The 25102-nt window shown below is 49.7% G+C and overlaps 1 protein-coding gene across 4 annotated transcripts in view; it reads left to right on the top strand.

Moving 5' to 3' along the window:
- Nucleotides 1–25102, top strand: part of ANKRD11 (ankyrin repeat domain containing 11) — a 137104-nt gene that overhangs the window by 40004 nt on the left and 71998 nt on the right. Inside the window, exon 1 of one of the 4 annotated variants that reach the window (XM_071814542.1) lies at nucleotides 12773–12793. The exons of the other annotated variants lie outside the window; for them this stretch is intronic. The gene's annotated coding sequence lies outside the window, so the exon portion shown is untranslated. Of the gene's footprint in view, nucleotides 1–12772; nucleotides 12794–25102 lie in introns of those variants that run through there. 4 annotated transcript variants of the gene reach the window in all.

The following is a 25102-nucleotide window of genomic DNA, read 5'->3' on the forward strand; positions in this document are numbered from 1 at the left end:
CATGAGCTCTCCCAACGAGGAGCTGGAGAGCAGAGGAAGATTTCTCCTTGTTTTTGCAAATTAGCAAATGAAACACTAAGTAAGTGTCTAAACTCAGTTTTCTTCTGTTGGTTTGAGTGGTGGTGTGCTTGGAAACCTTCAATCTTCATTGGCCCCAGTGCGCTAAAAACACCTTCTTTCCAGCCCAGGGACTGCTTCTATCTTTCCAATACATTTGACTCACTTGCTAGCGAATCATTTTTATAACACTTGAGAAACTGTATAGCTTCAGAAGAACAGGCTGTGTGCTCTGCCTTGTATTGGGGATTCTCTTCCCAAGTATTCTGAGATGCTAAAAGAAAAAGCCCCCTTTGGGGAGCGAGAACTCTGCCCAACCGTTGGGCACTGGCAGGACAGATAGCGGCGCTTGGGTTCATCAAATGATTGATACTGGGTTAACAACAGTGTGTTTTTATTTGGCGACCCATTGGGACAGGCTCAGCAGCCCTTCCCTGTTCCGTGGTAACTGAATTCCTTTCGGCAAAGGCCAAATCTCTATCAGTTCCCAAGCAGGAGGTCGTGATGTTCACATACTGTCCCCCTTCCCCACCCAGGCTGGGGACAAGAAACTTCTCATCTCCCCTTGGGCTGATAGAGCAATTCCTTCTTCCCACAGAAGCTTCAGGAATTTTTTGTTTTTTAGGAAGTGCAGTATTGATACTAATGGTTTTCCAGGGTTTTCTGTATGAGATGGTTGGTTTCTGTTCTTCATGGCTTAGTCCACTGAATTTTGCATCTGATTTGGCATTTTAAAAAGGCCTGTTTTTTTTTTTTTTTTTTTTTTGAGCTGCAGTAGCAGGGGAACCATTGCTTGTGGTCAAAGTCCCATTCATATGTCAGTTTGGGCGAGAAGCAGGGATTATAAACCAGTTCTGTAGTGCTCAGAAACCTGGGAGGTGATGTGCGAGGGTCTGTTGGGCACCCAGTGGGGCAGACAAGGGAAACCAAGGAGGAAGATGGAAAATTTCACTCTAACAGTCAGTTTGAGATGGAGTTTATCTGACAAGACCGGCCAGCCAGAGCTGGAAATATCAGCCTGTTTCTCTCATTACCGAAATACTTGTTTGTAAGTAATTTTGAGAGTGAAGGGCCCAGGTTTGAGTATCTTGTAGAAGGGTGAGGATTTTCCCTTCCTGCCACTAACTGAACACACATCTCCTTATTTAATCAACACATGAATCTAGAGGTAAGAAAACCTTTTCAGAAGGACTTATTTTCAGTTATGGCAGAGGAGTTTTTACTAGTTACCAGTGAGCAGGGTGCAGGGGAGCTGGCCAGGGCAGGTGCTCCTGTCCCTCCTGTGTTTTGCTGCTTTTGAAATGTTTCATCTCAAATAACATGTCTGAGCTGTGGTGAAGGTGAGTGACCCTTTGGGTGAATGTCTCTGTCTTGGGGACAACACTGATCCATTTCTTTGTCCATTTTTGTTTCTTGAATTGTTCTGGCTTTCTCCCGTCCACGTTTTTACAGGGTAGGCACTGACAAGTTATTAGAGATCTTGCTGTGTGTTGTGATTTCTCGCTTTTAGGGTTTCGTGTAGAGAGCATTTCAGTTTTTACAGTTCCCCAAGGAAGTGATGCGCTGCTATTAAAAATAAAACATTGACTTATCACATTTGAGGCCTGGCCTTGTGATTGCAGGAAGCTTTCAAGTGGCAGTGAATTACTTGTTGGCACCTTCAGCCACGGTGCCCGTGACTGCAGTGCCATCAATGGGGGGATGAGAAGAGCCTGGTGAGCCCTGGCCTGGCTGCCCGTGGCCACCCGCTCCTGCAGGTCCTGGTGACACCGTTCTTGGTTAAACCTGGTCTCGGGGTGGGTGTTGGTCACCCGGAGCCCGTACAAGTGTCTGCACGTGGTGAGCGTGTAGAACTTTCTGGGTGGGAGACACAGGGAGCTGGAGAGACGGTCCCTGCGCAGGGACCGTGTGTCTGCTCGAGTGATCCCGACAACTGCTGTGGTGGTTCAGGTGGGTCGGTTTCAGAGCAGCTCTTGTTCTGGAAAATCCAGCCCCCCTTGCAGGGCTTGTTCCCTTTTTCCAAAAACCTCCCGTGTTTGGCAGGATGGGGGTGGCAGGGCTGTCACCTCCCCATGGGACAAGGGTCCCCTCGGCTGCCTGAGCCCAGTGTCCCTCCAGACCTGGCTGTGCGGGGGGCCCTGGGCCTCATTTCCTCAGGAAACTGGGCTAAAAATACAACTGAAACACTATGGAAAAGGTTATACATGGTTGCCTGTCCCAAGCAGCCTCTCCTCCACGTGTCCCTGCATTACGAACGTCCTTGAAGCCTCGTGTTCAACGTGGGCACTCGCTGGCTGTTCCTTATTCTCTACATTCACTGTAAATGTGGTGTTAACAAGTCTGTCTCTTAAAAACAGCTCCCTCCACATCCTTACTCCTGATTTTGGTTTCCTTTTTGATGATAAGAGAACGTCTGTATTGACTGGAGCTTTCTCTGGTGAAAATAAAGCTGCAATTGGAGTCAGAGTGGACATAGAGGCCATTAAGAGCTTATCTTGTAATGAGAATATTCTTTGATCTGAGCATCAGAAATAGAAAAGGACTTGTGGCTGTGGAGGGCTGGAGGGCCATTGGGCTCTGCCAGGTTTTGTGTGCCCATGGGCCCCATGTTTGATGTCCATCTGGCCATTCTGTAGGAGCAAAGCTGCGTGTGGGTGATCACACTGGGAGCTTTTCACCGCATAGGGGGCTTTGGTGAGGCCGGAGGGTCCAGCCCTTCTCACCGGGGTGGATGAGGATAACGAGGAGCATACTTGGGAAACATCTCCTGCTCCTCATCCCTGGTGTTCCACTCTGGTGTCTGCGGATGCTCAGGATGAAGAAAAGGGGTTTGAGCCTGTCTAATGTTGGGCAATCACATTTACATACACTTATAGTCTTAAAATATCCCATTTTAACAAAATTGGGCAGTGTAACCTTGTGTTCCTGGGATACTGCTGCTGGGCACAAGTTTTGTGATCTGTGTGCAGTGGCCACGTGTGGGTGGGATGTGAGGCCCTTCATGTGGGCAGAAACACCAGCGCATCTGGCAAAATTTTTATTCTAGGACTTTATTTTGTCTCCTCCAGTTGTTTAGTGTGACCTGACAGGGAAGAGTCCTGGGCTTTAGGTATAATTTCTTTTATTTACAAAAAAACCCAGCCTGAAATGATTGTGCTCACTCAGGAAGCCGGGTCTTACCTCGGGCTACCCATTCTTGTCCTGTGTCACTGCTGGAGCTGCAGGAACCTGCACTGAGGTCACATCGAGGTGGGAGCTGATCTCAGTGGAGAGGTTTGTGTGAAGAACGGTGACTTCCATGGCTATTAAGAGTCCCTGTTTAAATAGATTGATTTCTTTTAAATATTAATTGAAACAATGACTTGAAATATGAATGTGTTCTCTTAAAGAGCTTTAAAACATCACACTGAAATAATAGACAAATTGAAGCTGAAACATTACATTTTTTCCACAAATATGGACAGGTTCCAGGACCATAAAAAGAGTTTGGAAAGGCTGTAAAACACATGTTAAACAATTTTTACTTGAGGCACCTTTAGAAATCTCTTTTCAAATAAATTAAATATTTAACTTGAAAAAATAATCTTTTTTTTTAAAAAAGGCTCTGGTAATTAGAAACAGAATGCTTCTTGCTTAGCAGATGCATATTTAGAACGCGACACAGTGGCACAGTAGAATAAAATTCCAACCATGTGAAACAGCAACTGTACTTATGGGTGTTCTTTCAAAAAGCAAATGTTTGACTTCACTGGCATAAGGAGATCCTCTGTGTGTTTGGTTTTTAATATTTACTATGGTATATATCCTGAATCAGAATTAGAAAAATAAATTATTTTAAGATTTATAATCTATGGAAAGACCAGGCAGCATATAGGCCGTGTTGCTTTTAGGGTCTTCAACTCCTGGTCTGATCAAAGAACCTTAATATTTGATGCTGAAATTAGGTTATGAATGAAGCACCACTGCAGTTTTCTACAGGAGGTAAAACTGGTGTAACTGATACGTATAAATTGTATGGATAATATATTTAAAATTAAATGTATTTAAGCTTAGCATTATTTGGAAAGGAGGACAGACTTTAGATCTCAGCATAGAATGTACTAATACAACTCAAATGTTGAAGCCATGGGCACTTCTCGAATTTTTGGAGCCTAGACACGTGTGTTTAAATTACGGAGGGTTTTGAAGACGGTGCCTCCTAACTAGAGATTGATTCGAGCTGTATAAATGCCAGTGATATGTCATGTGTTAAGTATGTATTATTTCCAGTTTTTACAGAGGAGTAAATTTTGATATTTAAACTTTTCCAAATGTCAGCTGCTTTTGCACACGATCATCTTGCTGTGAGCGCTCTGGGTGCCACGGAACCGCTTCACGTGTTACCCCGTTCACACGAACTGCTTCAAACGCTGCCGCCCCCCGACCTGGGGGGGTCAGAACTGTGGTGCTGGAACACAGATGTCACCAAAATGGGTCAAATTCAGTGCTAAATCAGTAACAACGTCAATACATGCCAGTTTTGTTATTGATTGGTGCAATAAACATTCCCAGGGGAAACAAATACAATGTGCAGTTGATTCAGCAAGCAGATTGAAAATATTTTTGCCATCATCATCAAGTTTCCCCGAAGCAGAGGCTGCTCTTGTTAGACCAGCGTTTGTCTTCAAAGCTACTCTGAGGACCTCGTGGTGAGGAGGGAGCAGAATATTAATTTAATCTGTTTTATAGCTGCAAACCTGACGGTTTTTCCCTCTCAGGCTTTATTGAACGGAACATAGTTGTTATGTTTGACTTCAAAACCAACCAAACAAAAAGAACAGTTCAAGTGTTTGAGGAGGGCAGGGCCAGGATTTATTGGTCTCCTGAACATGTCCATGGCCATGGGAGCGTGTGTTTATCACCAGAACAACCTCAGAGCCTTTGTGGAAATCCTCACTGGTGTTTTGCAAGCGAGACGTCAAAAATGCCTCAGAACTTGTGGCTGAATGAAAGCGCTGTTGGCCGCAGGGCCTGTCTGTGTGGCTGGACCAGCCTGCACAGCAGGACGGGGAGCACTGGTCTCATCTGGGCCCCCTCCCAACAGAGAAATCCCCAGGGCTGATGCTCTTGGGGAGAGCTCCCTGCTCCTCCTATAGCCACTTCCCACTGCTAAAGAATCACCAGAGTTACGTCCTTTGTTTTTAAAGAAGTTTTCTACACATTATAATAAACCTCTTGTAATTAAGAGGATGATTTCCTGCCTTCTTGGAGGCGGTGTCTCTGCAGTAAAGCAACCGGTGTTACACGGGGTCATTACATGACCAGCACGGCAGATTTTTCTTTGCAAAAGCAGCTTGGAGCTGTGTTCTCTGTGCAAAATGCCTCTGTGAGTCCCATGGGAATACTTGCCAGACTGGGAATTTCTGTGCATGTTAGTCCCATACTAGACAAGATTCTCAGTTCCTACTGAGTAATGGTGAAGGCTGATGACTTTCAGTATTTTTCCTAAGCCTCAGCAGAACTCAGCTGACTTAATCTTTAATGGAAATGTAGGAAAAGGCATAGTTGAGACTTTATATAGTAACCAGTTCAACAAGTTCTGTCATCCCACCTCCCTTGGAGGGATTGCTAAGGAGCTTGTTGGTCTAGATGCTTTTAAGGATGGTATTTAAGGTGTAAACGTGGTTAACCTTTTACACATGAAAGCTTGCTTTTCAGCCAGAAGATACTCTGAACGAAGCAGCAGCAAGGCCGGCTTCAAAGCTGCTCAGAGAATTGTTCGTAAACACACTGTTTCTTAGTGCAAAAGAGTTAACTTTTCTGACCGCTTGTTTCTGAACTGTCTGATCTTTGGATCTAATGCCAGAAAAACAGAAAAACACCATCCATTTTCTTAGGGATGAGGAGGGCTATGTGCTTGCAGTTTGACAGCAAGTGCTTCTATTCTAAGTGGCAGCTTCTCTGTTGGAAAGGGGAGAACTGAAGGTCTCTGGAAGCAGGGGCGGTGGGTTACAGGTCTCTGGAAGCAGGGGCGGTGAGTTCCAGGTCTCTGGAAGCAGGGATGGTGAGTTCCAGGTCTCTGGAAGCGGGGACGGTGGGTTCCAGGTCTCTGGAAGCAGGGGCGGTGGGTTCCAGGTCTCTGGAAGCAGGGGCGGTGGGTTCCAGGTCTCTGGAAGTAGAGGCGGTGGGTTCCAGGTCTCTCCAAGCAGAGGCAGTGGGTTCCAGGACTGTCTGAGCTGTCCACAAGCTGCTGAGGAGCAGAGCTGTGTTTGTAGGGACAGATTTGGTTAACAAACCCAAAGCCCTCATACAAAACTTCGTTTCAGAGTTGCAGATGAAAAGGCACCAAATTAGCGTATGGCTTTGGCTTCTCATTATTTTTAAAAGCAGCACTGTCTTCCAGCCTTGATGTGGTGTGTGTTCCAACACCAAGCGCTGTTCTCTTGTTGACGGAACCTGTTCTTGGTGGGCGTCACCTTTGCTGTGGCTCCAGGTTGCCGTAGCTTTCAGTAACTGGGTACAAATTTACGCAGCTATTAAAGAAATTTCCCCAAATGGCTTGGTTTCTCAGCTGCACTGAAAGTATGTGACTGTTGGAGGGGAAAGGTACCGCTGGTTCAAAAGGAAACAGCTTTTAAAGATAAGTTTCTGAAGAGCTGCCTGTAAAGGTTGGATGGTTAGAGTTCTGAAAATTGTGTAGAAGTCCATAATAGTCACCAGATGCTTCAGAGGTGTTGGAGAAAAACTACTTGGAGAACAGAATTACAGATTTTAGAGGAATTACTTGGGGAAATATAATCATGTATTGTAGCAAAATTACTTGGGAAGCACAGTCCTGTATCTGCATGTTTAGAGCGCCGAAACACAGCGGAGCAGTTCTGTGTTTGATACAGCTTCTGCAGGGTGTGGATGCAATTTGAGTTAACTTCTCAGTTTCATGTGAACTGGTACGTGTGGTCGTGTCGTGAAGCACCTTTTTTCACTCTCTGGGTAGCGGGGTGGGGGGGCGGAATACGGGCTCAGACCCCCTGGCTCAGGGCTCGTCTTTGAGCAGAAAGCCCTGGAGAGCAGGTGGCTGCTTTGCTCGCCGGAGGATGCGGTCCTGGCCGGGACATCTCCTCGGTGCAGGACGTGGTCCTGGCCGGGGCGTGTCCTTGGTGTGGGACTCGGTACTGGCTGGGACATCTCCTTGGTGCGGGACACGGTACTGACCAGAGCGTCTCCTCGCTGCGGGATGCGGTCCTGGCCAGCTCCCTGTGGAGGAGCTGAAGAGGCTCCAAGAAAGGCACATGAGCGGGGCAGGCTGCCAGTGGAGCCGCTGCTGTGCTGGAGCACGTCGGCTGCGCTGGGCACGGCGAGAGCCGCTGCTCTTCTCAGGGTGCAGGGACACCCGGGTCTTTTCTTGGTGCCGTTTAAGTTTGGTTTTGGGCACGGCGGGGCTGTCCTGGCTGGGTTTCTTGGGCGGAGCTGATGTCCGAGCTGAAGCTTTGGCGTCCGAGACATTCCCGTCTCGCATGGAGTGGGACTGACCCGGCGGGCGTGGGACGAGGTGGCCACTGCCCCCGCTCCCCTCAGGAAACCAGACCAGAGGAATTCTTCACATCTGACCATGGCCAGACTTCTTTTTTTTTAAAGGCAGAGCAGCTTTTCAGTGACTTTAACTGAAGAGGACCCCACTCCGTTCTCAGTTCGCAGGGCTGCGTGCTGTGCCGGGGCCTGGCTGCGGTGCGGGCCAGGTTACTGGGGTCACCGTCCTTCCCGGAGCACGTCCCCCCGGCTGTGCCTGCTCTGCTCTGAGTCATTTCAGCTGCTCTGACGCGTTTCGGGGCCGGGGCAGCAGCCGTTTCAGTGCTTTTCTCTGGGTCGTGCGGTGCTGTTGCCGTATGGCTTTAACAAAAAATGCCTGGTTTTAATCTGTTTTTTTGATCCGACTCCTGCTTAAATGTTAAGTATAGAAGTATATTTATTAGGACAGAGGACATATTGTAATTCCTGTTTCTACTCGTAGTTTTTTCTAAACCCATTAAAAGTTATATTCCACGTGGGTTCTTTCTGCTACAGAGTGTAGGTTTCAATACTTCTCAACAATTGTGCCAGCACAGCTGCTTGTGGGCTCATCAGAATTGGATTAGAGATAGCAGATTTTATTTTTATTTTTAAAAAAAGGAACTTTTTTGTCTGGTTGTGTTTCTTTCCAGCTGAGTAAGTTCCTGGATCTGGTTTGCAAGCATGGCAGGTTGGTGAAGAGGATGGAGTAATTTGACATGGCGCTTTTGAGCGAAACCTTGGGTGTGCTGGGACATGCTGGCACCCTAAAAGTTGTTTGAAAGGGGTTGTAAAGATGGCGTTGTTACCAAACGCTGGCTGCAGTTTGCCTGGGTCTTGGCTGTGTGCTTTCTGTTGGATGATCCACTCAGTGCGTATTTAAAACTAAAGCTAAAAACCTTAAGATGCTTGAACACGTCCGTGCGTGTGGAGGCACCAGAGATGCCTGGTGGTTCTCGCCGTGCTGCGGTGGGGTGACCATGGGGAGCCGACTGCTGTGGGTTGCGCAGGACCCGCTGGGACACGTCCTGGCAATTACTCGGGCTTTTTCCTTCTATACTTAAAAATACCTTATAGGGAAAATGAATCAAATTGAGCCTGAGCTTCTGGAGATGCAGTGACAGAAATAGCAAACGGTTTTATTGTGAACTTGCTGGCAAGCGCGAGACATCTCTGCGTTCAGTTTAAAGGGTTTTTCCCCCTCCCCCCACCACGAATGCTTTTCAAATTCTGTTGTCCTATTTGGGCAATGAGGTTTCTCGAGCTGAGCGGCAGGTTCTGATGGCGTGCCCGTGTTTCACGGTTCCTCGGACGAGCTGGGGTAGGGGTGCAGCCAGGGTTTGATGGGAAGATGGAGCCAGAGCCTGTGTGTGGTGGGAGAGCCGGGCGAGAGGAGCCGAGCACGGAGCACCCCCAGGCCCCCCCGCCTGCCCCCTTCCTCCCAGACCATTGTCGGCTTTCCCTCTACAGTCTCCCAAGGAATTAACTTGTCCCCACATCGCGGAGACGCGTACACACCAATTTGGTAAGCTTCCTTGCACCTGTCTGATGCACTTTACAGCCTCGGCGTCACAAAACTGTTTGTCATTCAGGCGGGACAATGTCTTCTTGTCTGCCGGGCTGCCAGCGGGGGGGACACGGCTCGGCGGGCGGATGGGCTTCCCATGTGAAATCAGATGGGAAAACAAATTGCTTCCAGACCGTCGTTTCGCAGGCGGGAGCAGCGATCCTGCTTGAGCTGCCTGGTTGTCGTTTACGTTTTCCGTATCTAGGTTAAATATCAAAGGGTATAAATGTGGGTGAAGAAAACACAGGTAAAAAAAAGAGCTTTTTGAGGGCTCCGAAGGGTCGGTTGATGTTCTGCATCCTGGAGAGACAGGCTGGTGGTTCTGATGGCACTGAAATACAGGCCTGGAGAGATCCAAGGCGGAGGATGCACAGAGATCACTGTTAGTGCTGGGGAACTTTCTGGTCACATTTGCAGAAATAACTTGGTTCTTGTTCAAGGTTTCTTTTCTGGGGAAACTTTCTGCGTAGTGTTGTTCTCACAAGGACGACTCATGCCTGTAAATATCATGAAACCTTGCGTGTGACTCGTCTTGTAAGAATAGCTTTGTGATGTGTGTGTGCCTGGAAAATGTTGGACTGTAGGAGAATCCAGCATTTTTTCCATGTTGGGTAGGTGTATCTTAAAGAAGACTCAGCAATGTGACAGTAACTGTCTTTTGACAATTAAACGGAAATACAGTTCAGGATTTTAAGTAAACATGAGAATTAAAGTTGAGCAGAGATAATCTAGAAGGTAAAGCCCAGACTCACCTGTCTGTACGTTTGCAAAGCACAGGTGTGCTTATAAGCTGTTTAAAAGCTCAATAAACCAAAATGCTTTATATTATATAATACAAACTTGTACATTTTGCCATTATGTGTGGATGATCTGTAAGTGGGGTGGTAGTTCCAGGGGCTCTGTGGTGCTTTGCAGGAATTCTCAAGTCAAAGTCTCCTGTTTCGGGTCCGGTAGCCACTTGGCCCATGGTCATCGTGCTCCGTACCCTGAGCACCCCTGGCACTGTGTTCGCTGGGCCTCCAAAAGGACCTGGTAACCATAGTGCAGCCTGATTGCTGAGTGTCCTTTTTACTCTCCCCTGTTCCCACGTGTCCCCAGAAGGCTGTTATTGAGCCTGAGTAGTGTGCCCTGCACCAAGCTGAACAAACCCTCATCTGTGGGTTGGAGTAGCAGAGAGACATGACAACCTTGGCTGCAGATGTGATTGTGTGAGGGGCCAGGGAAGCTGTAGTGCCACCTCCTTTTCCCCATAGTGTCACATCCTGTTCCTCATAACACCATGTCCTTCTTGCCGTTTCTGCTCCTCTGACAGTGTTGGATATGGGGCAGTTCTGGACTGTTTTGTTACAACCCAACATTTTGGCCACCTGAGTATTCAGCCAGGGAAGTTACCTGATAAATGAATTGTTCTGTTGCAGTAAGAGCTCTGCTGGGTGCATGGGGACAAGCAGTGGCGGTGACAGGAGTCCCAGACAGTGCCATCTCCGGGGCAGAGGTCCTGAATGTCCGTTTGGTTTGTCATTGACTGATATATTCTACCTGTGAAGAGAGCTGAGCAAAGACCTTGAGTAGTGGTCCCTGCTGGCAGGTGATGATGTTGAGGTCCCGCTGATGTCTGTCACCACTGTGTAGGTTTGGTGGGATTTGAATCATAGAATCATTTTGGTTGGAAGAGACCCTCAGGATCATTCAGTCCAGCCATAACCTCACTCTGGCACTAAACCATGTCCCTAAGAACCTCATCTAAATGAAAAATGGTAGAGATTAAAATGGTCGTTGGGTAGTCCCTTTTGAAGAGGAGCTGTGGTGTTTGGCAGCTCATCTCTGGTGTCTGTGTCCAGCAGGGCTCCTGTTGGGTTCAGCCATCTGGAGCTGCGACATGTTCCCCTCCCTGCTCCCCCCCAGGCTGCCCAAGCGCGTTATGACTTCGGTTACTTTTCCCAAAGTTTTACAGTTCCAGCGCAGCTTTCCTGCCTAGACGTCTTCTGGCCCGTCTTTAGTGTGGGCTTGAGGCTTTAGGCAAAACATCAGTCAGCAGATTCCACCCAAGTACTGAGACAAATCAACAGTCTGTGTGAATCTGGAGTGAAGGAGAGGGTGTGCAGGTGTTTGATGGGAGCACCTAGTGAGGCTCTGCTTTCCACTGCGCACACAGGCGACACTGTGCACATGGCTGACCACAAACCATTCAGGATTTCTTGCAGAAAGGCTGAAAAATGTGTATTGCTCAGGCTGCTTTGGGATCTCTGGATGAGCTTTGTTTTGACAGTGGTTGTACCTGTGGCCATAGCGAGGGGAGCAGTGTGCCCCGCTCAGAGCCGAGGGACCAATGCTGTGATGCTGCTGTGAGTGATGCTACCGAGATGGGGATGTGTGAAAAACAACCCCGGTGCTTGTCAAACACCCAGCATCCCTCTCCAAGCTTGAAGATGCTTTGATGCTGACAGGACCCTGCAGCGTTTATGGTATTGAGTGAACACGGGGAGCGAGTGGGTGACAATGAGATGGCCCTGAGCTGGTTCCATCTCCCTGTTGACTGATGTCTTGGGCATCATCTCTTTGCACGGGGTAAAACAGCTCTGCAGCCTCCCTGAGTGTGCAATAGCACTGACGGAGGCTGAAGGCCAGGCCAGGCTCAGCTGTGTGTCAGAGTGCCAAAAAGGGGAGAAAACTCTAACATCTCCCCAAAAGAGGTGAGAATGGTCATTTTCTACCCGTTAGTTTTTGTCTCAGTTTGTAGCACAGTGGAGGGTGTGGAACCGCTGCTGCTGGTGACTGCGGCGGCTCGAGTTTGATGTGTTTTCTCAAGTGACTGTGCTCACAGGCTGGTGATCACGTACCCCAGCGCACCCTATGAGCTCACCGGACCTGCTGGTGCTGCCGCGGGGCCGTAACCGGGAACCCGCACCACAAACTGCAGCTCCTCAGCCCTGCCATGGCAGGCAGGCAGCCTCTCTGAATCAAAGGACATTTGGGGCTGATTGTATCGCTGTTCTGTTAGTAATATATTTGGTACTTTTTAGAATTGAGATCGTTGTGCTGAATGCAGTGCCTGACATTGAGACTTGGAGGCTGGGGATGTGGATCTGCTTTCAGTGGGGCCACAGGAGCTCTGGAGTGTGTGTGGCTGGAGGAAGGGAAGGAGGATCAAGCAAGGGCTCAGCTCACTGCTCGTTTTGCTCTTCTCAGCAATTTCCTGGGCACCCGGACAGAGCAGGGTCTGTAAGGACCGGCTGCTGAGGGAGAACTTCTCAAGCATCGTGATACTTGAGGGAGAAACTGCATGTCCGTGTGCTCAGGGGCAGTTGAGGTGTGGGCTGGGAAGACGCTTTGGACCTGGGTGTCGAGATGTTTGTGCGGGTGAGCACGTCTCCTGCCCCGGCCCCGGCAGCGGAGCTCAGACCCGGCCGGTGCCGTGGGGGTTTGCTGGGCGGCACCGGGGGAGAGGATGCAGCAAATACAATATGGGGAAAGATGAAAAAATGAGTGGGTGGCAAGGAGAAGGAAGAGGAGGAGACAACCCAGACGATGAAGGAAAACAGGATCTTCTGTAAGAGATGGGAATATTGGAAGGAAGCCAGGAAGGAAGCCTGAGAAAATGGAGAGAACACTAGGAAGCCAGCGTTGCTCTGATAATTTCAGCAGGTATTCCTGGCATGCGGCGTCAAGAAACTGTGAAGCGTCTGAAAGCCCGGTGAAAACTGGTGACGTGCAGCGAATAATCTGAATATGTTTGAGTTAAACTTTCACTGTCTTGACATTTTTTCCAGCAGGGTTTGGTGTGTGCTGTTTGCCTGTGTGGGGAACTGCCCTTGGGGTGTGGGTGGGTGTTGTCGTGGCTGGGAGGAACGGTCACCTATGCAGGCTCCTCTGTTCTGAGCGATTTAATCGATTTTTCTGTGGATTCTGCTGGGGATCCCTCCCTGCCAAAAAAAAAGTAAAATCGCTTTTGGAGTTGGTGCTTGTCTATGTAGGCAGAGCAGCCCTGGGCTCTGCGGACAGTGCCTGGATCCAGGTGGTGCTGGGCTCCCACCCCGGCCCCAGAGCTGCCGAGTCTCTGGCGCGGCTCAGCGCGGTGAGACGGGCTCGGGGAGGAGAAGCAGCTCCTGCTCCAGCACCGCAACCCATTGGTTGGTAAAAATAACTGCTGCTGCTGTCAGCGCCAGGCTCGCATCTGGCTTCCCCGAGCGAGCCGCTCCAGCACCGGCTGCCGGGGGACACGTGGTGGGTTACGGCTGCGGTGCCGTCTTCTCCTCTGCTGCCTCTGCACGGCATGGTCGTGGCAGCCCTGTCGTGACAGCCCTGCCAGCTTCAGCCTGTGCATTTGGGAAATGCCTTTGTGTTGGTGGTTTCCTGCAAACCAAGGTTTAATAACAGAACCGCTGCTGCTTGGTAGCCCCATCTTAATAAAACGGGAAACCATCCCTGAGTTAAAGCAAAGCCGTCTCTGGGAAGGCTGTACCCTGCAGCCGGAGGTTTCGCTCAGGGGTTTTTGGGTGCTTATGGAGAAGGTGAACAGCTGAACAAGTGTGCAAACCATGTCTTGCTCCCTGATTGCGCAGTTTGGGCTGAGTAGGTGTTTAAACACAGTTTTTATGAACACAGCCATTTCCAGCGTCGTGATTTCTTTTTTTAGTCTTGTTTTTTTTTCAGCGTTTAAGCTACTGAAAACAGGGAGATACCTAATGGAGGCATGAATGCTCTGTAGACAGAGAAAGAAAATGAAGCAGCCTTGCAAACTTATTGGAACATCTGCATCTGCTCACCTGGATGACTGAGAGTAGACGCTGAACGTTCTACACTCTTTAAAAAATTTAATTACTGGGCTCCAAAGAGTGTTGCAAACCTGTTAAATAGGCCAGCTCAGAGGGTGCCCTGCGGACTGAGCTGCATTCCTGAGCGGGGCTGCTGCCCCAAACCCGGACTAAACTCACACGTGCCGGGAAGAAGAATTGACACACAAAACTGCTGTGGATGTTTTGTGCTGTTAGTCTGTGCTGAGCCCTGGCTCACCCACCGGAGCTGCTGAGCCCGGGCTGTCTGTGCCACACCAGATGTCTCTTCCATTTGCAACCCGTAATTCCTAATCCTTCTTGTGAGAAACGTCTCAAATGGAGCTGCAGGACCTCATGAGCTACTCCTTGCTCTGTCCCGGCGCCTCCTGAGCGCAACACCTCTGGAGACGTCCATCATCCCAGCCCCACAGCAGATCCAGCCCTACGGAGTCCTTGGTCAACAGCCCCAGCTTGGTTTCCATCGATGTGCAGTTTGAGTTGATGAAATTTTTAGTTTTAGAAGTTATGAACTGGCTTAGTAGATACGTGGGATTTTGCAACTGAAGTAGTAGTGGCGTTGCTTCTATGCTGAAAGCATTTGGGAAAGGCTTTCCAAAATTAAACCCAGAGAGGTAGTGGATGCCCCATCCCTGGAGACATCCCAGACCAGGCTGGACGGGGCTCTGAGCAACCTGAGCTGGTGAAGATGTCCCTGCTCATGGCAGGGGTGGCACTGCATGATCTTTGAAGGTCCCTTCCAACCCAAACCATCCTGTGATTCTGTTCAGGTTTGTACGTGTGTTAGAAGGAGGGAAACAAAACCATCCCGCAGCCACGTGTGACTCCATGGGTTTGAGGCCAGCACAGGCGTTTGGGGCCACCAGCAGCCCTGGAAACCTGGCAGCAAAGCGCACTGCTGCAATCTGGGAATTCCCCTTGCTGCTGTTTAAAGTACGAGATACACAGAAGCATTTTTGTTGTAGTAACTAGAAAAATATTTTCAAGTTATCAACAATTTTGTTTTCAAATTACTCAGATTGAAGTGTGTAGCTTTTTTTGGGGGGAATTCAAAACAAGTAGGATCATACCTTGTATAATTACTGCTCCGTGGAAATTTAGTGTTTTTCACATACATGCACAGTCTGTGTCCCTGTGCTTTGATTTGGGAACACTAGCCTATTGTTTCTCTTGTTTCTAATGCAAGTGCCATCATTATATTTTTGTCAGAAAAACTGTTTAAAGTATTGACTGAGCAGGGGACAAATGAGATCGTCTGGTGAATGTGCAGCTTGGGAATTTCCAGAGGTGCAGATGGGCTGAAGGAGGAGTATGAGTATGGGACCACTCTCCACCTCCTCTTTAAGAATTTAGACCAAATACTGGAGTTAGGGGAGCAAAGTCCAAACTGGTCATTAGTCTGATGTCATCTGGGCCTTCAGCTCCAAACCCCTGGGGACAAGGGCAGGGGATGAAAAGCAGCCACCTGACGATGATGTGTTGCAGGTTTTTAAGGCTGCTTTTTCATAACTGAGGAAACTTGGCAAATACCTGATCTACAGAGTCATTTCATGCTGGGATTTGAGATTTTTTTTAAGCACTTAAATGACGTGATTTTTGCTTTAATTTCTCCCTTTCCCTTAACTGAGCAAGGCCTAAGCAGCCAAGCCAAGGCCAGGCAGTTTTGGCTTCTGCCCTGGGAGCCTCCAGACACTGTCATTGCCCCCTGCCCATGTTCTTTACAGTGGACTGGCTCCAGCTGCAGTGTTTGCAGGTCGATTTTATTTTTAAAGCAGATTTTATTCCATAAAAATAAAAGTTCTCTGCTTAAAATCGTGCTCTGATGTTGGTTTAGTATTTCCTTTATTTAAGGTGTAGTGATGGCAAGGAAATAAACTCTTGTGGTTGAGGGCTGTGATGTACAGAGTTAATCTCTGTTCCCTCTGAGGAAGCTCTGTGCATCATGTAAAGCATTAGCTTTCATTTCAGTCATTGATTAACAGCTCCCAAACCTACTCTATAGCCTGCAAATCTTGAATTTTGAATAACAGAGATTATAGCGTGTAGTCAGAGTGGCATAATTTAGCCTCAACTATTTTATGCTTTCTTTGTTTGGTCAGTCAGCTTGAAAATTTACCTGTCTGTGATGAAAAAAAAATAATTGTACGTTTTGCCTGAGCTGAGGTTTAATTTATTTTAATTCCCTGTTAAGCATGCAGGAGTCTGTTCTGTCCCCAGGAGCTGGCAGGGCTCAGCTCCCGGCTCTCTTGGCGCCTCTTTGTAGTCACTGGGTTCCTGGGGTTCTTGGGGGCCCTGAGGTGCAACCCCTCTCCTGGAGATCGCTCTGGTTATGATGGTTGTGACTTTTTTGATGTGCAGACCTTACAGGCTTCTCTTGGCCTTTTCCTTTCTGCTGGTTTAACATGTTCTCCTGCCCAGGTAGAATCACAGGATGTTTGTGTTGAAGGGACGTTCCCAGCTCCCCCAGTGCCACCCCTGCCATGAGCAGGGACATCTTCACCAGCTCACGCTGCTCAGAGCCCCGTCCAGCCTGGCCTGGGATGTCTCCAGGGATGGTTCATCCACCACCTCTCTGGGCAGTCAGTCATCAAACATCCCGGCTGACGGAGGCGACTGCTGACTAAAGCAGCTCGTGAATCAGCGACGGATTTGGGGTGTTCTGCGTCTCCCATCTGCAGCCCAGGTGGGCACTTCACCCCAGGCTAGTACTGGTCTCTGCCGTGGTGAGGGACAGAGCTGGGGCTCGGGGGGCTCCGGCACCCACTCTGCCCCCACCCAGCTGCGTGTAATCCTGGGGGCAATGCTGCGCTGAGCAGCACAGAGAACTCAAATCTTATCTCTACATGGGATTTTGCTTTTTATCTCCCTTCCTGCCTCTTAATTGATAGAGAGTATTACCCAGCACAGGGATGGGCTCTGGGAGATGCTGCCACCGGGGAGTCTCAGAGCAGAGCTCTGACTTTGGGGCTGCCTGTCCTGCCCAGACATTTGCACTTTGTCACTTGCTGTAGGTTTCCCAGCTTGAGGAGTTTCAACATCTAAATGGAAAGCTCCCATGTGAATTGAAATAGCACCTTGGAGTCCCTGGGACTGGGTGGGAAGGCAGCTCTTTGGGCCACGTTCCTGTTGGGGCTCGAAGGAAAGGGGCTTGTGCAGGATCCACGACCCCGCGTGCTGGCTCCAGGCTCTCGGGAGCTGCTGAGCAGTGACCCGTCCTTGCAGCGGCACAGGCTTCACTGCTGGATTCCAGAATAATTTCTCCTGGAAACTGGACTGTTGGGAGGTGCAGCTGTCTGGGGTTTTTTTCTTTCTTTTAAAGTGACTATACTCTTGTGTTCCTCATCCTGTTTTTATGCATTTAACGTGCCACCAGCTTTTTATAATTGCTTCCAACTGAAAATAAACAGCAAGAGCTTTAGTAGAGGTAAAAATACTATTTTATTTCAGTAGGAGATTGGGGAATCTATCGGTAAACAACACAATTCAGCTTCAAAGCCCTTTTCAGCTAAAGTGCATTGTTCATCCTTTGAGCCCTTCTGCCTCACACCCTAATAAAAGTGGAAATCAGGCGTGGGGGGTGGGGAGCAGCAGCAAACACAAGCTGAGAACTGGAGATCAAAAGGACAAACAGAAGCAGAAGGCAGCGAAAGGGAGGCACAAAGAGTCACAGCTGAGCTTGCGAAGGCTCCAAGTGATGGAGGAGCGAAAACAGCTATTAGAAAAGGCGAAGGAACAATGGGGTGAACATAGCATGTTTTTAGCTTTCATTTCGGTTTAACAAAGCCGCCTTCCACCAGCGTCATTGCACGGAAGCTGTGGCCTTAATTCATCTTGAAAGTCACTGGCTGCAAACACGCTTCGCGCCCTGGCCTAGCAGCGAATCTCTGAGGGATGGATCAGTCCAAGGGCCGTGGCTATGGTTATTTTCTCCTAGTTTATACCGTGGCAACACGTTTCCCAGTTTGAGTTGTTTCTGGTTGGTGAGAGCTGGAGTCAAGGGGACTGTGGGAAAGAGGAGCCACAGCCGCCAGCGGCTCTTTTCGCTTAAATTGCCTCTTTCAAAGCCCAAACCTGCTCCCTGAGCACAGCAACAGCTTCTCCAGCCGATTGAACCCGCTCTCAAAACCTGGCAGCCTGCATGCAAACCCAGCTTTGTTCGTAAAGCCTCGAGGCTTTCAGTACAAGTATTTATTGTAACAAATAATTTATACTGGATTAAGAATGAGGAATATTATTTCTGTAGCGCCAGCAGCAGGTGTTACTCAGGCCAGCACTGGCCGAGGAGGCCGGCCTGTGGAGTGGCCCCCGGCATCGCAGCGGCACAGGCTCGGTCTTGCCTTCCCTGGCTTAGCGCTGGAAGCTGCTTATTCCCTCTGCCTGTCTGCCTCAGAGCTGCATGTTTGTGGGGGCTCATCTATGGCAGCCCCTGTTCCCGGGGTGCCCCAGGGCTGGGGACTGCAGGGAGGGGAAGAAGAGGGGGCTTATCTGGCAGCCTCCACCAGAGAACTGCCACCAAGCTGGGCTTTGCGAGGTTTGTGAGAGCTGTGTGGCCGGGGAGATGGCTGCCAGGCGTTCTCAGCTGGGCCAAGCCTTCGCTTTGGCCGTAGGAGTTTCTAGACCTCGGTTTGATTGCGAAAAATAATAGCTGGGCAGGTCAGTGCAGTCGTATCCTGCTCGTCCCGCACAGCCCGTGTTTGCTTTCCTTTGTCTGGGGCTTGTCCTGCTCTGACTTGCCCCATCAGCCTGGCTGGATGCGGCTTTGCAGAGCAAAGGCTTCTCTGGGAGCTGCTCTCTACCTGCGCGCTTAATTAAAAGGAAGAAAGATGTGTTCCAAAAATACTTGGCTTTCTCATCTGACACGGAGTGTGCTGCGAGGCTTGCTGAGCTGGGCTTTGGGAGAGGAAGGAACACAGCGTTGGGCTGACGTAGCATCTGAATAGCCGTGTGGGGCCCAGGGAGCGAGAGTTCAGGAGGGGGCAGGGAGAGTGAAATGGATGCTGAAATCCTGAATCTGCTGCTTAAATTTCCTGTGTCCCTGGAGAGGGAGGGAGCGCAGTTCAGCGGTGCGTGTTTGGCTTGGCTCCCTCTTACCTGCTGTCTCCTCCTGAGCCGGGCGCTTGGGGCAGAGGTAAAGGATGGGGGATTTTTTTTATGTTGCGAGAAAGCACTTTTCCCTTCAGCAGCATTTTCTTGTTTGTGGTTGGATTACATTAAAAAAAATAATCCAGCATTATTGAAGAACGAGTGGGCGAATAGCTGCATCAACTACCATGGTAACTTTTAAAGGGCTTCACCCGTAACTGTCAGAGCTAGATTTTTAGTGCTGTAGTGACTTCTAATGTAGAATAGATTCTAGGCCATTTAATTAATTATTTTGTCTCCTCATTTAAAAATAACACCAAAATCCCCTCTTTTCTGGGCTGCCTTCCTGTTGACGATGTTCTTGTGGCTCAGTCTCCGGGTCACCGTGCAAACCTGCTCTGCTCCGCTGTCCTATTGCTGCTGCGTCCTGTGCCAGCAGGAGGAAACATGGAACAAGGGTGTTCGGTGCTCAGACCTTGCTGGTGGGGCGGCTGATGTCACATCGCCGGGTGTGATGTGGTGCCCATAGAGCTTTGTGTCTGGTCATTTCGGAGGGTTTTGTGGCATTGGGTTCGAGGCAGACTTGACTGTCATTGCACTTGTAGCCTCTGCGTGAGGCAGACCTGCTTTCTGGTTGTGTCCCTGGCAGCTTCCTCTGCAGCACCACCCATCTTAGCTTTGCTCAGCATCCCAGCAGAGTTTAAAATGGTTTCATTCTGAATAATTGATTTCCCGGAGAGAGAGCTGGTGAAGGGAAGTGCGGGGAGTGCTGCAGCAGGAGCCACAGCGCGGGCTGGGGACGGGACCCCCGGGGCAGCCCTGTGGCCCCGCAGACTGTTGTTCCTCCGGCTTTTTCTACCGAACAAAAGCTCTGGGTCCCGGGGAGAGGCTCTGGTGGGATCCCCCCAACCCACTGCCCCACTCCCGCACCTCTTTGTCCCCCTTTCCACTGTGTCCTCCCTGTCTGCGCAGGCAGCGGGTGCCACGGCACGGGCAGGTGGCCGAGTGGTGGCATGGCCGGTTTGCCGGGGTGCGACGCTTCTTAATTAATAGTTCTGAGCTTTAGTAACGAGTTTCAAGATGGAGGCAGCTCCGCTGGCCTCCCTGTGGCACAGTGTGGGTATGTGCTGCCCTACTTCTCTGCATCAGACAGCCCTTTCTGAAGCCCTACAAAGAGGTCTGAATGCATTAGTTTACATGGAATTAATCTCCAGATTCCAAACATGCTTTCAAGCTGGTTTGGCCTTATTTTCCTGCAAAAGGAGGCCAGCTCCGTGTTGTAGGCAGCAACTGTTGTAAGCGAGAGTTGAGCTGGAGCGGTGAGAGACTTGCACAGGCACTATATTCAACCCATTAAAAGGAATTTTTGGCTCGTGGACAAAACAAATTGAAAAATCTCATTCTTTGTGTACCACATCAACAGCGACAGAAAAACAGAGCAAGGTTGTGGGGTGATCCTCCTGGTGACAGCCGTGCCTTTTGTAAGGAGCTTGGGGCCTGAGTTTCGATAGGGGAATAATAAAGATTTAAAACATGCCACAAATGATTGTATAGAAAATCTGGGGTGAGGGGAGCACTGGAAAAATGTCGTAATAGGAGGTGAGGAGCTGGGAGCAGTGACTGAGGTGCGGTGCCGGGTCTGAAATTCCCGGTGCTCCTCGGTCTGTGCCGGAGCGACGGGGCCCAGGAGGCGAGAGGCGACAGGAGCTTGGGCTCCTGGGGTTTTTTGGGGTAACCTGTCAGCCCTCAGCAAGGAACAGTGGTGTGGGGGTGGGGAGCATTGTATTCAGAAGTGGGTGAAATGGAAACGAGCCAAAATTCTGCAAATTTGTAAGGAGCAGCGAACACTGATTTCTTTGAGAAGAGGTTGGTGCGTTTGCTTTCAAGCACAGCCCTGGTAGGAGTATGCAAGGAAATGGAAACTCTGCTCCACTGTGCAGGGTTTTTCGTAATTTAACCAGGCAAAGATACACGAAGATGCTTATTTTGGGAGATGGTGGAATGTTTCTGTGATTTCAGCAAATTTTGGTTTGCATAGAGCATCTGTAAGAGGAGCACACCCACAGTTACGTGTAGTATGTTCTATTTGTTGGAAAAAATGCTTTCCCTTGAATTTGGAAGTGGTTTAACCCAGAGGAATCTTTGCTGCATTTATTTTGCCTCCCTGTTTAGTATCCTAGAGCTGCCACGTTCTCAGTGCTCATCTCACAGACCAACATAAGTCGTTTCTGTCCGAATGATACCCGGATTGCAATGGGCAGAGCTGAGCTCTCAGCTGCAGGAAAATAATTAAAAGGAATTGAGATTGTTCTCAAAAGGAAAGCGTTGAAATGATGGCAGGAATACCCCTGCGGGGTCTTCGCGTTGCACCTGGTAGCCTGCTGTAAAGCTAACAACTCACATTAGGAAGACTTCGTTTAGGACCGGCAGGTTTTTTTCCCCTTGTTGACGTTGAACATGTAGAAGCACGTAGTGTTTGAAACCCGATATGCAAAACACTGTATTAGTAACCGACTACATAACATTCCTGTGCCGCAGCTCGGCTGCCTCCAGCGTTGTGCTGATTTTATAAGCTCGTTTGAGCTGGTGAGGGGGGGACATGGAAGGTGAGAGTGGTGAGCTGGAGTCAGGGGCACAGCCGCTTGCCTTTAGCCATTGACACGGCGGCTGCTGAGCCGGGGCTTGTTTGCTCTGGCCAAAGGGAGGAGATCCCGACCTCACCTGGTGTCTGTGCAGCCCCGAGAGCGTGTGGGTGCCCTGTTACGGCCGTTCCGCTCCCAGACAGGAGGGTTTGGGCACGCGAGGTTGTACCGGGAGGTATCAGCTGGTGAACATTTGGCCCCTTGCCTGTGCAGAAAGCAGATTTATCTTCAGCAGATAAGCAATAGCAAGAAAACACGATGGTGAGCTTTACTGCGTGCTGTTTTTACTCCAAACAAGTTCTTTTGCAAAAATGTCTGCTTTCAGGCAACCGGCAAGGAAACTCAGAAGCCAGGTAGTGTGACAGTGTTTGGCTAGAGAGCAGGTTCTTACTTGGCCGTCTTGGCATGAAAAGGAGATGCTGCAACAAATCGCTCTGCCACTTTAAAATGTATTAAAAAAAAAGATAGTTGAGATCAACAGCGATGCTGGACTAGAGCGCAGCCTGCTTGCTACAAATATATGAAGAAAAAGCCACCAAAATAGAAAATGTCATCATTGCTCGTTGCTGAGAGCGATGGCGGCGCAGGAAGTTTCCCTCCCCCTCCCCGGGCTCCGCTGCAGCCCCGATCAAAAGGACGGAAAGCTTGTTTACAAGATGTATGCAAAATACATTTGGGAAGAAATATAAGGGCTTTACAGACCGGGAAGCGCTAAGAACATTTGACATCATGTTAATATAGGTTGCAGTCTGAGGCTATGGAGCGTGTGACCTGAAGTCATCGTACCGTTGAGGAGCAGACCAAGAAGGCGCGTTTCTCCGTGGGGTTGTGTCTGCTAAACTGCTCGAAATACCCACCGAGAAGCTTCCTTTGTGAATGCAAGCTCATTGTTATCACAAAATCTGAACAGTATGCCAAGAAAAGCGTTGTGTCCGCAGCACCAGGACCAGTGGTGCTGCTGTCCGTGGGGTGGGTTGTGGGGCTGAGCGCTTTGAGCAGCCATCCCGGTGTTCCCAGGTGGGATGGAAAGTGTTTGGAAGGTGGATGGTGGTTTTGAAGCTGCTTCAGAGTCTGGAGTGAATTGGTAAAGGTCTTGCTAGACTGATGGTGGATCTGCGATAGACTCGCTGATGTTTGTGCATGTACAAACAGCCTTCAGCCTCGCTCACCTTCCTCTGCCTCTGGGAGAGAGGCGCTTTCCTACCTCACAGGGAGTCTTAAGGCTTAATCCATTGTTTGTAAAGCTCTTTAAGATCTTTGTTTGGGAGCACTAGAATCTGGAGGATTAAAACCAATTTATTTTTGTGTATCTTGTATAATGTGCATCTCAAAGACTTTCCAAAGAAAGGGGAATTGCGAACCGGAGGGAGATGGCAGGTCCGTAAGGTAAACGCCAGGGAGGAAGCGGCTTGCAGGAACAGAGAGGGTAAAAGCAAAAGACCGGTTCCCCATTGTGGAGACTTGGCTGTAGGGAGGAAAGGGCTGGGTGAGGTAGAACTGTCTTCCTCTTAATCCCACTTGAAGACCCATCTGGGCAGTGCTGCTGGGAAGGGCAGCGTGCAGGTTTTCCCTCTGCTCTGTCTGTGCCCTTTGATCGTCCGTACTGGGAAGCAGAAATCTCCCCTGTTCTCGCCCGGGCTGATTTCCCAGCTCTAAACCACCAAATAAGCTCACAAGAATTAACGTCAGTGATCTGGGCAAGGGTAATTTTGTAAAACCGAGTCTAGAACAGTCAGTGAATGGCCCCACTCCCCTCTCACCGCGCTGTCTGCAGACGTGTGGCATTTGCCCTGGTCTCTGCTCCAACATCCGTGGCCTGCCCTGGCCCCACTGGGGACATCAGTGAAGGTTCATCCTCCAGGGGGACCCTGGGTGGACCGAGACCTTCGCTCCTGGGCTCCTCACACCTCCCAGAAAACTGTCACTGGTTGGGTGTCCCCGTGGGGACTTCCCTCCCGCCGCTGCGGACCTCCCGATGCTGCTGTTCTACGTGCAGGTGCGGGTGCTTCTGCCCTTGGACAGGGCTGTGCCACCGTCCCTGTGCCCCTGGTGCAGCACTGGTACCATTGTCCACAGCTTCTCTTCATCCCCAGAGCCTCATGTGCCAGGTCTGAAGCCCTGGAGAAGAGGTGACCCAGAGCTCTGGACACGGTGCCTTGGCTCCTGTGGGGAGGCACAAGCTGGTGATGAGATTTTCTCCCTGGGTGCAGGCCTGAGTGCTTTGTGTAGGTGCGTTGCCATCAGGTGATTCTCAGCATTTTAAACACTGTATTTTCCCACGTGAACTTGTTTGGGGTCACAGAACGTTTCTGTTTTCCTCTGTCGTAGCTGAACATAAGATGGGGCTGAACTAAAGGCTGCGCTGGTTGGGATTTCTGGTTTGGGTTCCCACCAAAAGATGTCCTAAATACCTGTGGTACAAGCAAGTGTCAAGGCTTCCAAATGATGTCCAAGCACACTGGAGACCCTCAGTATTTTGTTATCTGAGCCCTGTGATTTGACAGAAACGGAGAGCTCAGCAAAGCGACCACCGGCTGGTATTTGCTGGTGTTTGCCTGCCGGACAGGCTGGCGTGGGGCTGGGCTGGCCAAGGCTGCTGTTGGTGAGTGGGTGTAGGTGCGGGCAGGGAAGTTCTTGGCATGTGAGTGTGCTGGAACCGGCGAGGCCGAGTGCCGGTGCCGAGGGCTGCTCACCTGGAAACCACAGCCAGAGAGTTGGGACGGGACACAAGGGACCCTGTGCATCGCTCAGCTGCTGCTGCTTTCCTTGGCCTGGCACCCTAAGGTTGGGTTTATCCTAAAACTAGGAATATTTCTGGTTCCTCAGCACCCCTGGGGTTGAAGCACTTGCTGTGTTATGGGAGCTGCTGACAATTATTTGGGTAGTAGGTGGGACCAGCTCACAGACTGGCTTTGCAATGCCATAGCTAATGAGATTAACGTCGTATTCACTTAAAAAACAAAAGGAGCTGGTTGTTTGAATGGGACTCAGAAGACTCGTTTCATGCGTTAGGGTTGGAAACACAAGCTGTTTAGCTCAGTGAGGAGAAGGTTGAGAGGATGTGATGGGTGGGAAGCGCGTCTGTCCCTGGGGGCAGAGCCTGGGCAGGGTCTAGGGGTACATCCACCTCCGGAACATCTGCTGCCCCCGGGCTGCGTGCCCATCTTGCCTGACACCCGTCCTGCTTGCTTGCTTCTGGGATGTTGTTTAAAAATAGAGAAATCCCTGCCCATTGGATGTTGAAGCTAAAGAAAATCAGCTGAAAAATAAAGCACCAGATTTTTTTAGGAAGGTTGCTGGTGTGAGAATAGCTTATCTTGCGGCTGTAGCAGACCTCACACCCCTTAAACGTGAGGGTGTTAGGCTTGCCTTTAAATACTGTCTTGGTTTTAAAATATCTGCTGTGATTGTCCATGTTTGTAGGAAATGCAAGGAGA

Source organism: Patagioenas fasciata, chromosome 13, assembly GCF_037038585.1.
Source record: "Patagioenas fasciata isolate bPatFas1 chromosome 13, bPatFas1.hap1, whole genome shotgun sequence".
NCBI lineage: Eukaryota > Metazoa > Chordata > Aves > Columbiformes > Columbidae > Patagioenas > Patagioenas fasciata.